This window comes from Syngnathus acus, chromosome 13, assembly GCF_901709675.1.
Source record: "Syngnathus acus chromosome 13, fSynAcu1.2, whole genome shotgun sequence".
In the NCBI taxonomy this organism is placed as follows: domain Eukaryota; kingdom Metazoa; phylum Chordata; class Actinopteri; order Syngnathiformes; family Syngnathidae; genus Syngnathus; species Syngnathus acus.
This window is the reverse complement of record NC_051098.1, coordinates 4,265,303-4,279,406: the sequence shown is the minus strand read 5'-3', so window position 1 is coordinate 4,279,406 and position 14,104 is coordinate 4,265,303.

Here is a 14,104-nt window from a genome sequence, read left to right as displayed (position 1 = left end):
GCAGCAGCGGTGCCGCGCTCGGGAATCAGTTGGTGATCTAACCCCCCAATTCCAACCCTTAATGCTGAGTGCCAAGCAGGGAGGCAATGGGTCCCATTTTTATAGTCTTTGGTATGACCCGGCCGGGGTTTGAACCCACAACCTTCCAGTCTCAGGGCGGACACTCTACCACTAGGCCACTGAGCTGGTCACATGATAAATCAAGCGTGTTCTGACCTCCGCAGTGGAGGCTCTGCCGAACCCCTGAGACCGACCACTGTCCTAGAGACATACTCTACGAAACGACTTGTTTTTTACATTGCCAACGTGCCGAGACGAACAGGGAATGGCCGAGCAAAGGAGACAGGTGTGTGTGTGTGTGTGTGCGTGTGTGTGTGTGTGTGTGTGTGTGTGTGTGTGTGTGTGTGTGTGTGTGTGTGTGTGTGTGTGTGTGTGTTGGGTGGTTCAGAAGTTGATGCAAAAAAATCGCGAAGTTCCGGTTCGTAACTCAAAGTTTGTAAGTACAGGCAATCGTAAGTAGAGGTACCACTGTATTGTGTTATTTATTTTAAGAAAATCAGTCATTGTGTATGCGTGCAGTGATTTGTAATTCTGCTCAAAGAAAGGATGTCACTTTTTTATTCAAACTGCAGGGGAGCTACATTCAAAGAAAGATGAAGTAAAACGGAACAGGATGAACATCTTAATGCTACTGTGAGAAACTGGGCCATTGCAGTAGACACATAGAATTAGTATACAGAAATGTAAAACAGGGATATAGTGACTTGAGGGCATAAAGTGTACCACAGTTGATAGGAAAAAGATATTTAAGAACAAATTTTAAAGTATAAAAAATGTTTCAACTTTCTTCCTTGCTGAATTAAATGCTTTCTAAATTGTCCATTGTTTTCTCCATTTTGCCGGTCTTTTCCATGTTGCCTGTCTGTTATTCTGCTGTTGCTGCTGCTGCTGTTGGTGAACTCTGCTGAGGGCATTAGGCCTCCACTGCCCAAACTAGATTTTCAAAATGGCTTCAAGAGCTCTGTTGTTTTTGTTGTTTGCGTCATTTATTTTTTTGTCATTTGTGTTTTTAGTCCTGCGTGTGGACCCTTTGTGGACATTTTCAGTGTTTTGGGCGTGACATATCTCAAAGGAGCGAGATCAGAGCTTGATATTTGCCATTTCACTGCAGCATGCATGTGGCACCACTGATCTTGATGGAGGGGATGTCTGCGCTATTTGACAATCCTTCACCCGTTTTTTTTTTAGCTTTGCTAATCGTAACTACCATATTCTCATTTGAACGATGCCAGAAAGGTCAAGACACGACCGTGGAGTGGAGCCTTTTACTGCGAGATAGCACTAGGATTTCCAACATCTGTCTCCAGAATTCCTATACTTATAATGTTGGCTGCCCACCCACAAGGGGGGCGACTACCTAGCCCATGACTGTGTTTGGCTCTATGTAAAGGGGAAGTCAAGCCCAACATTTTCTTTTATATGTTGTATGGGCCCCCACTTGACTAAACACGGTATTCTGATTAATACTGTCTTTGTGGAAGACGAATCAAGCAGCAAAATTGATCTGTTTTTAGCCATCACAGGGTGTGGCCATTTTGCCACTTGCTATTGACTAAAAATGCTGCGAGGTCCCGTCTTCAGAAAATTAATGAGCCGGCCCCTGATTCACTTCAGGGATCACAAGTGTGGTGCAGTATATAATGGAAAAGTCTAAACAATAAACCCTTAAAAATGCTCGGTTGAAAACCAATCCAATTTGGGTTACAAATTGTTTGTATTTTTTGAGTCTGTGATGGTTAGCATTTTTTATTGCCCCGTTTTGTTCAGCCGATTTATCAGTGCTGTTGGAAAGTCTCTCTCTCTCTCTATCTCTCCCTCTCTTTCTCTCTCTCCCCTCTCTCTCTCTTTCACTCTCTCGCTCTCGCTCTCTCTCTTTCTCTTGCTCTCTCTCTCTCTCTCTCTCTCTCTCTCTCGACTGTAAAGGATGTCATTACAATCATTCAATAAAAACAAAATGATTTAACCCAAAACCCTCTTTCCTGCTCAAGTTAACATTAACACTCTCTCATCCATTAAAATTGAAACCCATGGATCATTTTTGCCTGTATCTCATTTGAGGATGCAAAAATTGCCTCCCTGAGTTGCTGTTTGGCGGTATATTGCCACCTATCCTCATTAATTTTCCTTTTAATGATGCTCAGGGAGTTATTCTTACTTTAAACCCACAGCAATCATTACTTCAAATGTATTTCTTCAATGTGTGTTGATGTATTGTCTTGCATGATAATTAATAATATTTGACATCTTTCATTGGGCGGCTTGGTGGGGCACTGGGTAGCACGTCCGCCTCACAGTTAGGAGGGTGCGGGTTCGATTCCACCTCCGGCCCTCCCTGTGTGGAGTTTGCATGTTCTCCCCGGGCCCGCGTGGGTTTTCTCCGGGCACTCCGGTTTCCTCCCACATCCCAAAAACATGCTTGGTAGGCCGATTGAGCACTCCAAATTGTCCCTAGGTGTGAGTGCGAGTGCGTATGGTTGTTTGTCTCTGTGTGCCCTGCGATTGGCTGGCAAGCGGTTCAGGGTGTCCCCCGCCTACTGCCCGATGACGGCTGGGATAGGCTCCGGCACGCCCGCGACCCCCGTGGGGACTAAGCGGTACAGAAAATGGATGGATGGATGGATCTTTCATTGATATTTTTAATCATGGCGAACACTAATAGGAGTTATACCTGAAATAACAAACAACACAAACTGGCACGTGCGGAATGGAGCAGGGTGACCAAATGCTGCTTGGACCAGGGTTTATTGAAGGGAAAAGGGTGGTGGAGGAGAGGATGAGGGGAACAAGCAGGCAGGATAACATGGCAGGACTAACAGGGAGGTAAACAAGCAGGAACAGGCAGTAAAACAGGAACTAACAGGACAAACCGAGCGAATAGGACAACAGGCAGGAGCAAACACGACGGGCTTGCTTATGGTTGTCCATCACATCTGATGATGACGTCCACTTATGCCGTTAACGGTGTGTTCTCTGATGGCTATAGAGTCCAATCCTAGATCCACAGACTTGGTTGCAGATTGGCCATGTGTATGTAGGTTGCAGTGGTACTGGCATTTCTGGCTATGGATGTGTTCCTCCTGTATCTCCGTTGTTCCCTCCTGGTAGTCCTCTCCTCTTCCAGCTTATGAATTCCAGCTTGGCAGTACTGCCGACAGAGGTAACGGTGAGCAGCAACTGCCTCAGGGTCATCTGGCTTGATATTACACTTACCGTAATTTTCGGACTATAAGTCGCGGTTTTTTTCATAGTTTGGGTGGGGGGGCGACTTATACTCAGGAGCGACTTATATATGTTTTTTTTCACAACTTTTTACTTGATCATTAACACATCACTTACTTACAAGTATAGTTGACCACTTCACATGTTATTTTTAGTATAGTTGATCACTTCACATGCTTTGATATCTTCATCTCAAGATATACATATTCAAAACATGAAAAATAGAGAAAAAAAATAAAGTAATTAACACTTTAAAGCGCCATATCCAAGTCCACTGTATGCACACTTGCTCCATTTTTGCTCCTCTTATATTTATTGTTATTTGTTTATTTATTATTTATTCATCACTCTTATTTATTCATTGTTTGTGCCTTCTTGTTTTTATTTTTTGTGTTGTTTACTTGTATGCATATTGTGTACTATGTCTTGTCACCGTTGGATAGTGGGAACGTAATTTTGATCTCTTTGTGTGTCTTGGCATATGAAGAAATTGACAATAAAGCAGACTTTGACTTTGATGAAACAACCAAATGAACAAAACAAAAACCTACAGCTAAAAAAAAAAACTTATTTTCAGACGAAACTGGATGAGGGCGCTCTAAATTTCATCGTTGGCCGTGACTCATCAACTGGGAAGGGCTTAACAAAAATGGCACCAAAAAGAAACTCATATTCTGCAAGTTACAAACTTCAAGTTGTAAAATATGCAGCCGAAAACAGTAATCGAGCAGCAGAAAGAAAGTTTGGAGTTAGTGAGAAACTTGTAAGGGATTGGCGAAAAGCTGACCAGGAGTCTGACGTCAGTGACGGAGATGACGAAAGGCCCTGCGTACTACCGGCATCAGTCGCGGCTTTGTTTGAAAGTGACACGGAGGACGAAGAGTTTGAAGGATTTAATGAATAGGAGTGACGCAGAAGGTTTGGAAATGTTATTTGATATATATTTTATTTCGTGTAGCAACTTCTATATGTTTTTATCGTTACAGTTCATAGTTGTTGGCTCGTTGAACTCTTGTTTTGTTAAATAAAGGGCCGTTTACCAAACCCACGTCTTCCCTTGTACTTTGTTAACGCTACAATATATTTATATACTACATCTGTGGAATAAAAGGAGTCGCAACTGACTCACGAGGCTGACGTCAGCTGCTCACGCGCGGCGTTGTTGACATAAGGGACGAGAAATTTGATCGAGGGATTTAATGATTTGGAGTGACACAAATGGTTTGATAATATTGTTGTTTATGTGATAGTTATTTAAAATATAGTTTATATATCGTTGTATGGGCCTGTGGAATAATTTGAACTTCGGCGCGGCACACGGCATTGACAAAGGACGATCGATAAAAGACGAGAAATTTGATCGATGGATTTAATGATTTGGAGTGACACAAATGGTTTAATAATATTGTTGTTTATGTGATAGTTATTTAAAATATAGTTTATATATCGTTGTATGGGCCTGTGGAATAATTTGAACTGCGGCGCGGCACACGGCATTGTTGACAAAGGAGATGATAAAAGACGAGAAATTTGATCGATGGAGTTAATGATTTGGAGTGACACAAATGGTTTGATAATATTGTTGTTTATGTGATAGTTATTTAAAATATAGTTTATATATCGTTGTATGGGCCTGTGGAATAATTTGAACTACGGCGCGGCACACGGCATTGTTGACAAAGGACAATCGATGGATTTAATGAATTGGAGTGACACAGATGTTTTTATAAACGTGTTATTTATGTAATAGTTTTTTTTAAATAACTGAATGTTACGTCAGGCCCGTTCTCAGCTCTTCGTTTGTGTTTATGTCACGTTAGCATACCTATCGTTTAGCCTGTTGTTGCTCGCTCATGACTGTTCTTGGTGTTGGATTTTGTCGAATAAATTGCCCCCCCAAATGAGACTTATACTCCGGAGCGACTTATATATGTTTTTTTTCACATTTTTGGGCATTTTATGGCTGGTGCGACTTATACTCCGGTGCGACTTATAGTCCGAAAATTACGGTACTCATTGAGGTCTTCAGTTGGTTCTTGTAGCTCTTTGGCCCTCCTGCCAAACAACGACCACAGTGTAGATGGCATACAGCACTCTGCGGGGGAGCCTGTCTTGGGGCATTCGGACTACATGGCCAAGCCATCGAAGCTGTTGCTGGGTGATCGTGGCCTCTATACTTGTGCAGTTGTGCAGTATCTCAGTGTGAGGCACACAATCCTGCCAGGTAAGCCCGAGGATGCGCTGCAGGAATCTTATGTGGAAGCTTTCCAGGGACTTCATGTGACGGCTGTATGTGACCCATGCTTCGCAGCTGTAGAGGCGGGTGGTAATGTAGACGGCTTTGTACACCGCAACTTTGGTGTGCAGGTGCAGATGGTTTTTCAGGAACACCCGGCGCCATAGTCTCCCAAAGGCTGCTGATGCTTGCCTGATCCGGTTTTGGATCTCACGGTCGATGTTACAGTCATCAGAAAAGATGCTGCCAAGATATTTGAAGTAGGGGGTTATTGTCAGTGGCTTGTGGTCAATGGTAAAGATGGGTTGGGTGGATGGAGTGCTGGAGCCCCACTGGCAGACTACTTTTGTGTTGCCAGGCAGGCAAAGAGGGCCGACTAACAGGACGGGCAAACAGGCAGTAACAAACAGTACTGGCAACTGGACGATCCAACCAGGAGTGACACGCAGACAGGACTCATGTACAAGACTGGTAACGAGGGGCAGGTGACGGCAATTACAATGATTACTCGTAGGACACAGGCAGGGAGGGGGGAGTGCACAGACACGTTGAACAGACACCATGACAACAATGTGACCCGCGGGGCTACGTGGAAACAACGAGGAGCGGGGACGTGATACAAACAACTTAGCCTGACAAGAAAAAAAACGACTTCCTTTGTGCGAAAAGAAAATGGGTCTGTCCAGCCTGCCCATGACCGCGGTGGGGGGGATGTCAGATGATGTCAATGCCACATGACTGACATTATGCCCAGCTGTCACATTACTGTCAATCCATCTTCAGGGGTTGATTCTGACAAATCTGAGTCAGTGTTGCTAATTTCCTGGGATGGGCATTCCATAAGCAAGGTCCATCATCAGTCACTGACGAACTCCCGTTTTGCTGACGAATGATGATTTCTCATGCCTTCCTTGCCAAAACAAACCAAAGTGGCAATCCCACAAGACTAACACTAGAGCAGGGGTCTCAAACTCCAGTCCTCGGGGGCCGCATTCCTACATGTTTTCCAAGTTTCCCTCGTTAAACACACCTGATTCAATTATCAGGCTCCTGCAGAACGTGAGGATGAACTGATCATTTGAATCAGGTGTGTTTAACGAGGGAAACTTGGAAAACATGTAGGAATGCGGCCCCCGAGGACTGGAGTTTGAGACCCCTGCGCTAGAGAGTAATGTTCAGTCAGCGTCAAATCACTGGCAGACCCAAAACTGTAATGGGAGTGGTGCTTATGCCTCCCAAAAGTTTTATTAGACTGGAACTGGCTACTGGTAGTGAACATAGTTTTATTGATTTCGTTTTTTTTGGCGTGTAGCCGCGCTTCATCCCAATTTTCATTACATGCACTGCACGACTTGCCAAAATTCGAAACGGATGAAGCAGCTCAGCTTATCGTATCGCGCTGCAATTTCAACCAAGTTCACATAACACATTAATATACCGTACACCTCTATTTGTTTTCTTGTTGCACCCCCAAAAATAACAAGAGTGACATTTCAAATTGTACACAACAACAACCGCAATATTTAATAAAAACAAGAGTGACATTTCAAATTGTATACAACAACAACCGCAATGTTTCATTATAGCTAAAGCTCAATTTTACACGCTTCGATTCTACACGACTTTCTGCCTAACACATTTTGGTCATGGTCGTAAATATATTTTCAAGTAGTATTTTAAATGGACGATATAAAGACCATATGAAACGGAATGACCAGCACACAAACCTTAGCGCGAGTGATTTAATTTCCATGACTAATTTAATGGCATATGATATGAAGGTGTCGGGCTGTTTGAGCTTTATGACTGCTTTTGTATAGTGTTATCCATAGCTACGACTGTATATGACTTGGAAATGTGGAAGTTCGCCGGCGCACCTTATACACACAGTCACTCACAAAACAAAGGGCGTGGCCGGACACAGCCGCTTTTTTCTCTCCCATCCAATTCACATCACATCAAAATGATTTACTCAGTCTGCCTGATATTGTCATCTGCGAATTGCTTCTCGTTTCATAAAATTTCAACAATTTCGATGTAAGGGGGGAATTTACTGTGACGAACAGCGAACGGACCCGTGAGGGCGGCACGGTGAGGCACTGATGCTAATCAGTCCATCTCACAGTTTGGAGGGTGCAGGTTCATTTCCACCTCTGGCCCTCACTGTGTGGAGTTTGCATGTTCTCCCCATGCCTGCGTGGGTTTTCTTCGGGCACTCCGGTTTCCTCCCATATCCCAAAAACATGCTTGGTAGGTCGGTTAAGCAGTCCAAATTGCCCATAGTTGTGAGTGTGAGTGTGGATGGGTGTTCGTCTCTGTGTGCCCTGCGATTGGCTGGCAACCGGTTCAGGGTGTCCCCCGCCTATTGCCCAATGATGGCTGGGATAGGCTCCAGCACGTCCGCGACCCCTGTAGAGACAAGCGGTACAGATGTTTTACATTAACCTAGAGCTATCCTTTATAATGACTTCCATTGCTTTTCATTGTACTCCTTCACTTCCTTTTCGAGTGTCCAAATTAGGGATCACCCGTTATAGGTTTTGCTATAACCAATATTTAGAGGTCAGGGTCAACTGATGACCAATATGAGCAGCCGATATTTTTGGCCGATTGTTAGGGCTGATATCTCGAAGTTGTTGTGCTTTATTTGCATGCTAAAATGTCACTCTAATAATAATTTGGTACACAACATTTCTGAACTAATCATCACACCTACTGACTGACTACGCCTGCTCACCGCCAGCCCTGACCAACAGCCCGTCCCCGACCATGATTGTACAATGCCAGCCCAGATCTACCGCCCAACCACGACCACGTCTTCGCTCGCCTCTTGAACCACGTCGTGCCTGATCTCCATTTCCCCTCTTCCCCGAAAGACCAATAAAACAGTGTTACCCACCTGGTTGTCATGTCTGCTTCGTGTGACAGAAAGTACTGACCACATCCACGTCCAGCGTACACTGTGTGGCACGATGGATCGACTCGTACGCATGGAGGAGCGACTAGGACTCTCGGAGGTCAAGAACCTCGCCCAGATGTTCCACCAGCTCCTTAAGGGTGCCACGGCCACCAATCCGCCATCCACTTCCATCCGACCAGCTCAACTGCGTTCCCCCGCTGAGGATTCAACTCCTGCCGCACCACTGATGGCACCGCTGAATGATCCGGAGCCCAAGGTGGAACACCTCGAGTGGTTGGACGGCGATCCCCGATGAGTCCGGCCTTTTCTATTAAGCTGCCGGATTCAATTCGCCCTCCAACCACGGACCTTCGCCTATGACATCACGAAGAACAAAAACATCACCCCACCTCTAACTGCTGGGTGAGAGGTCTGGTACTGAGGTCCGTCACATGATAATAATTCTTTATTATGGAAAAAAACCCTGAGGCTGACCAGCATCACAGAACACAGAAACAATTGCCACTTTATATGAATTCACACCCAAACCGGACCAATTACAATGGTCTAATAATTTGCTTTCTTTTTGTCACTTCTTTACATCAATATCCTCAGTCCATACTGTCGTTTCAGAGTGGTCCCCTCAATGTCTTATTTTCATATTTGCAACAGAATGTGCTTCTTTTAGCGCCTTGTCTCCCCTGAGAGTGTCTTCTGTTTGGTCTTGTACCCTTTCATGTTTTTGCCCTTCTCCTCCCCGAGCACCCACGGCAATTCCCCATCTGTGTACTTTTCATCAGACCTGTTACAGTCCTTTGTAAGCGTACAACTGAACACTTTTGTGAAATGCTCTGCAATTTCATGTACATTGTGCATCCAGAGCAGACATGGTGTGTATAACAGCGTCTTGTTTTCATACATCTCCAGGCAGATTTACTTTTGCTATCTTGCTATCTCCAAAACAAATCCCACTCGTGATCAGGCCCTGATCCTTGGGGGGGTTCACCATGTTGAGTTCCCAGTGGAGGAACAATCAGATGAACATGACAAGAGACTTTTTGTTTAAACTTATAACAGTGCTTATACTATCCCACCCCGAACCTTCTTTTCCCTTGGTAGTGCACACATGCATCAAAGTCAGACAGGCAGCCTCTCTAGTGGTAGTCACCCCCTCTGGATGTTAAGCTGCTGGTCCGCCATAAAGATGCCACTGGCACTAATGTCAGGATAAAACCATGTAGCTGTTGCTCCCAGTGGGGCGGCTGCCATTAAAACAGCTGAAACCTCCCATTCGACTGAGATTCAAGCCCTTAAATGGAATCTTGCTTCCAGTCCCCATGTCACACACATTAGACCACATGAAGGATCAAAGACAATGATTAAAGGCTGTAATGGAGTTTTATATTTTTTTCATTCCCTAAACACTTCTTTGGAAATATATGCAGGCTTACTGCTTGATTACTGTTCTGGGGCTTCAGTTAGACGTTTGTAATATGTGCATTCAGTTGCATCAGCTCGTGAGTCAAATAATTTGCTGTAATAATAAAATAATAAGACTAACTAATAATATCCACATGTTAGAAGCAATTGCTAAAAAACAGTGTAGACCAGCATGGTTTTGTTTCCCTGCTGGTCTTTCTGGTATCATCAGCTACACCTAAATCTTGATTGTACGCGGACATTGGGATGCAGAATTTGGAAATCGCGTTAACCCCGAAAGCGCGTTATATAGAAAGTCTTGTTTTTCTAGAAAGCCATGTTTTTTGTCCTTTGTTACGTTAATTTACGTCAGGCATGTTGTTGGGCAGCTGAAGGGGTCCATTTGCCATCCGTCACCCACACACATCGAAGTCTGTTGACTAAAAGAGAAACAATACGCAAATGACAATATCAGGCAGATTGGGTAAGTCGTTTCAATGCGATGCTATGTGAATTGGATGGAAGAGAGAATAAAGAAAGAGAATATAGCAGCCACTTATTCTACTACTGTGTCCGGCCACGCTCTTTGACTTGTTAGTGACTGTGTGGATGTGGTGCTTCCACAAACTTTCCCCTATCTGAATCAAAAACAATCGTAGCTATCCAATTCAATTTGGGTTAAAGGTTTGACCCACGAAGTGGGGTCAAATACTTCCTGCTGAAAACACTTTTTTTTTTTTTTTTTTTTACAAAACAACCCAACAAATTGGGTTATTTTTTGCAAAACAACCCAAGGTTGGGTCATATAGTATACCCAACTTCCTGGGTCAGTAGTTTTAAGGGCATTTAAACATTAATTCAGACCAGGCCCAATGTTAAGTATTATAGTAGCCGCAACTGCTATGACCAAGTTTAAATACCACATGTAAACTGTTATATCCCTGTCTATGGTACAGAGACATAATGAATTAGAGAATGCAATTTCTGAAGAAATTCCGTGTGAAGGCTGAGGGGCTGAATAAAAACTTGTGGAATGATACTGAATGATGTGAAATGACATTGAATGACAAACAATGATTGGGAATGAGCTGAACATGTTGAAATTGGAGTGGTTAGAATCGGCCAAAAAATGTAGAAAGTCTGTAACACAAATGAAAAATAATGTATTTTTGTGGGTGTTGTAATGGAACAAATGTTTACTTTTGGTGACAAGGAATTTCTAGGAATCAGTAGGTAAAAGTCAAAAAGTTTAAAGTTAGAATGGTTTGAATCAGTCAAAAAATGCAGAGTAGAGAAGAAGAAATTAAATTTTTGTAATTTTTTGTGGGGTTTTTAATCGGGGAAATGTAGAATTTTTGTTATAAACTATGTGTATACATTTGGTATAAACTACACTATACAACTAAAATGAAGAACACTCAAATTTCTTTTTATAATATGTAACAAAAATATTTGAGTTTTGTGAACATGTTAGGCTTTACAATGCAGACATTTTTTAGTTTGTCAATTCGACAGGGCAGTACAGTTTGGACCATTTAGTGATAACAGAAATGGAATTCGTCATAATATGTCATTGTAAATGCGTGTCACTATTACATTCTAGCGCACTAAAAACATATTGAATGGCATTAAAATGATAATTATTCAATAGGAAAATAACATTTTAGTGTTTAGTGTACATGAACGGTAGCATTCAGTTAGAGCATTATAAGTTGAATATTTCCATTGACCATTCTTGTTTTATGTGCTTGCACATGTCTGATTTAAATCCATTATTATTAATTGTAGCGTTGGAGAGGCCCTTTAATTCAAGAAGCAGGTAGTATTCTGTCATATTCTTTGTATTGTCACAAAATAATACTTGTAATCTCTTTGTTACAGTTTTAGAATATGCATTATGATACACTGAACATTTTAGTCAATCACAAATTATTCTGAATATTCACTCTTATTTTCATTTAGCTGTAGCAATGCCGAGGGGCAAGTGTGTGAACAGGTATATAATCCCCTCTAGTGGAGAGTTTTGCAAACAGCAGCTGGCAGTCACTCCAATACTTCCGCAGGCATTCCAAACACAAAAGTGAAATTCCAATTCATAATGACAAAACTGGATAATAACTGATAACCCCTACAAAAGTGAACTCTACTCTTAATCTGATTTGTTTTAAACAAGTCCAAACATATTTGAAAATGTCATTTTACCGCCACAAATAAGTTTTGGCATACATACTTTGAAGAGGCAGGAGCTAAAAGTTGAAAAAGGGGCACAAGGATTTTTTTTTTAAATTATTGTAGAAACAGAGTGACATGTATACAAAATGCTTACTTGTGGCCAAATACAAATGAAGAGCTCCTTTGATGGAAAGAGCAAGTTAGAAGTACAATCTTGTAGAAAATAACAATATTTCCAATTAAAATTTATCAGAGAGAAAATTATAAATCTGACAAATAAAACTAAGTAACAAACAGGAAAAACACGACAATAGGTCACCTTGACCGGTTAGTAATATATGAACACTAATGATTGTAAAAAAGGTAGATGGAAACTGCAAAACAAGGACAGCAATCAACAAATTAAATACATATACATACATTAGCTATGTAACTAGATAAGGGTAGACACGCTAGCCAACAGAAATAACAATAGTTACTTTATGTTCAGCAACTTTCAAACAGTTTTTAATTCATCAACTTTTGAACAAGCAGTAAACACAACCCACTAAGAAACAATAAATCCAAGGAACAAGCAACAATACGAAATAATGGGGGAGCCGATGGATAAAATAGTAAAAAACTGCTACACAAAACCCTGCTGATTGTCATAATTAGCAGGTGCAAGAAAGTTCAACAATAAGACTTGAGAAATAAAACAAAAAAGCAGAACATGTAGGGAGAAAAACAGAAACATTGACAGATTGACATTTTTGGTGCTTTGGCTGTTTGTTAAAAGTTGTTTGTGGTTTGTTTTTAATTCTTCAATTTTTTTAAATTCCTGTTGACACAGTTTCCATTGAACAGCGATGACAGAATTTCATTTTCTTTTAAAAATGTGATATTGCCACTTTTTCTTATCATTCATCAACGCATCAATCTCATTGCTCATTGATCGTTTAATCTGGCTCTTCCATTTTTTTCTGACGGTGGATGGCAATTCCAAAAGGGCCACCATTTCCATTACTGTTACCCTGTGTTACCTCGTGTTTAGTCATTCAAAAATCAAGTGGAAACATTTCAAATTTCATTTTCCCCAGTGTGACATCGATGTGCTCTTGAATTACAGCCTGTCAACCATTAATCAAAACCTCTATGTCATAGAGTCTATGACAATCATGAAGGTGAGTGCCTCAGGTGTATTGGACAGAGGTTTCCATTTATTTGGGTTTGTAATGGAGCAAGATGCACCAGGGGACTTCTTTTATCTTTTAACATCTTTGGGCTTTGATCATGTCTGCTACTGAGATCAATCAACTCTGTCAGTGAATAAGTATTATTTCTTCACGTCCACTCAACTACTGTTCTTTCAATGAAACAAATTTAGATTGAATATTGAGAACCATATATATGTATATAATCATATACTGTATTGGCCCGAATATAAGACGCCCCCCTCCAGAGGCGTAGCCAGGAATTTTTCCAGTAGGGGCGCACGCCCACAGGAAAAAAAATCGAACATCACCCACGCCGTTCGCTGATCGCTAAAACAACATCCGGTCCGGGAGGCAAACGGTGAATGGATAACATCGCGCACATAGAATAGCGCAAGCACATTCGCGCTAGACCGAAAGAAAAAAACGGCATGAAAATGAAGAATCGAAAAAGCTCGATTTTTTTCAACCGGGGCGCAGGGAGTCCTAACCGGGGCGCCGCCCCGGCTTGGCTACGCCTCTGCCCCCCTCTTTTTCTCAAGTTTGAAAAAATACTTTTTGAACACACAGTTTTATTTTTATACAGAAAATAATTACAGTACATCTGAAAAAAAAATATTATAACAATACTGTATTGGCCAGAATATAAGACGGTGTTTTCTGCATTGAAATAAGACTTACATTTGGGGTGTAGACATTATACCCATTCACAACGCTAGATGGCGCCAGATATCTTTAAAGCGGATGCTGAATTTAACTCCCCAGGCCAAAGCAAACCCAAAGGCCAAAGCGAATATATCGTAAAGTGTCCGCTCCGCGCTGGTTCCCGCGCCACAAGGCGACCGCCACCAGCCGACCGCCGGCGTGCCCGCCAGAGGGCGATGTATGGCGCGGTCGGCCACAAAT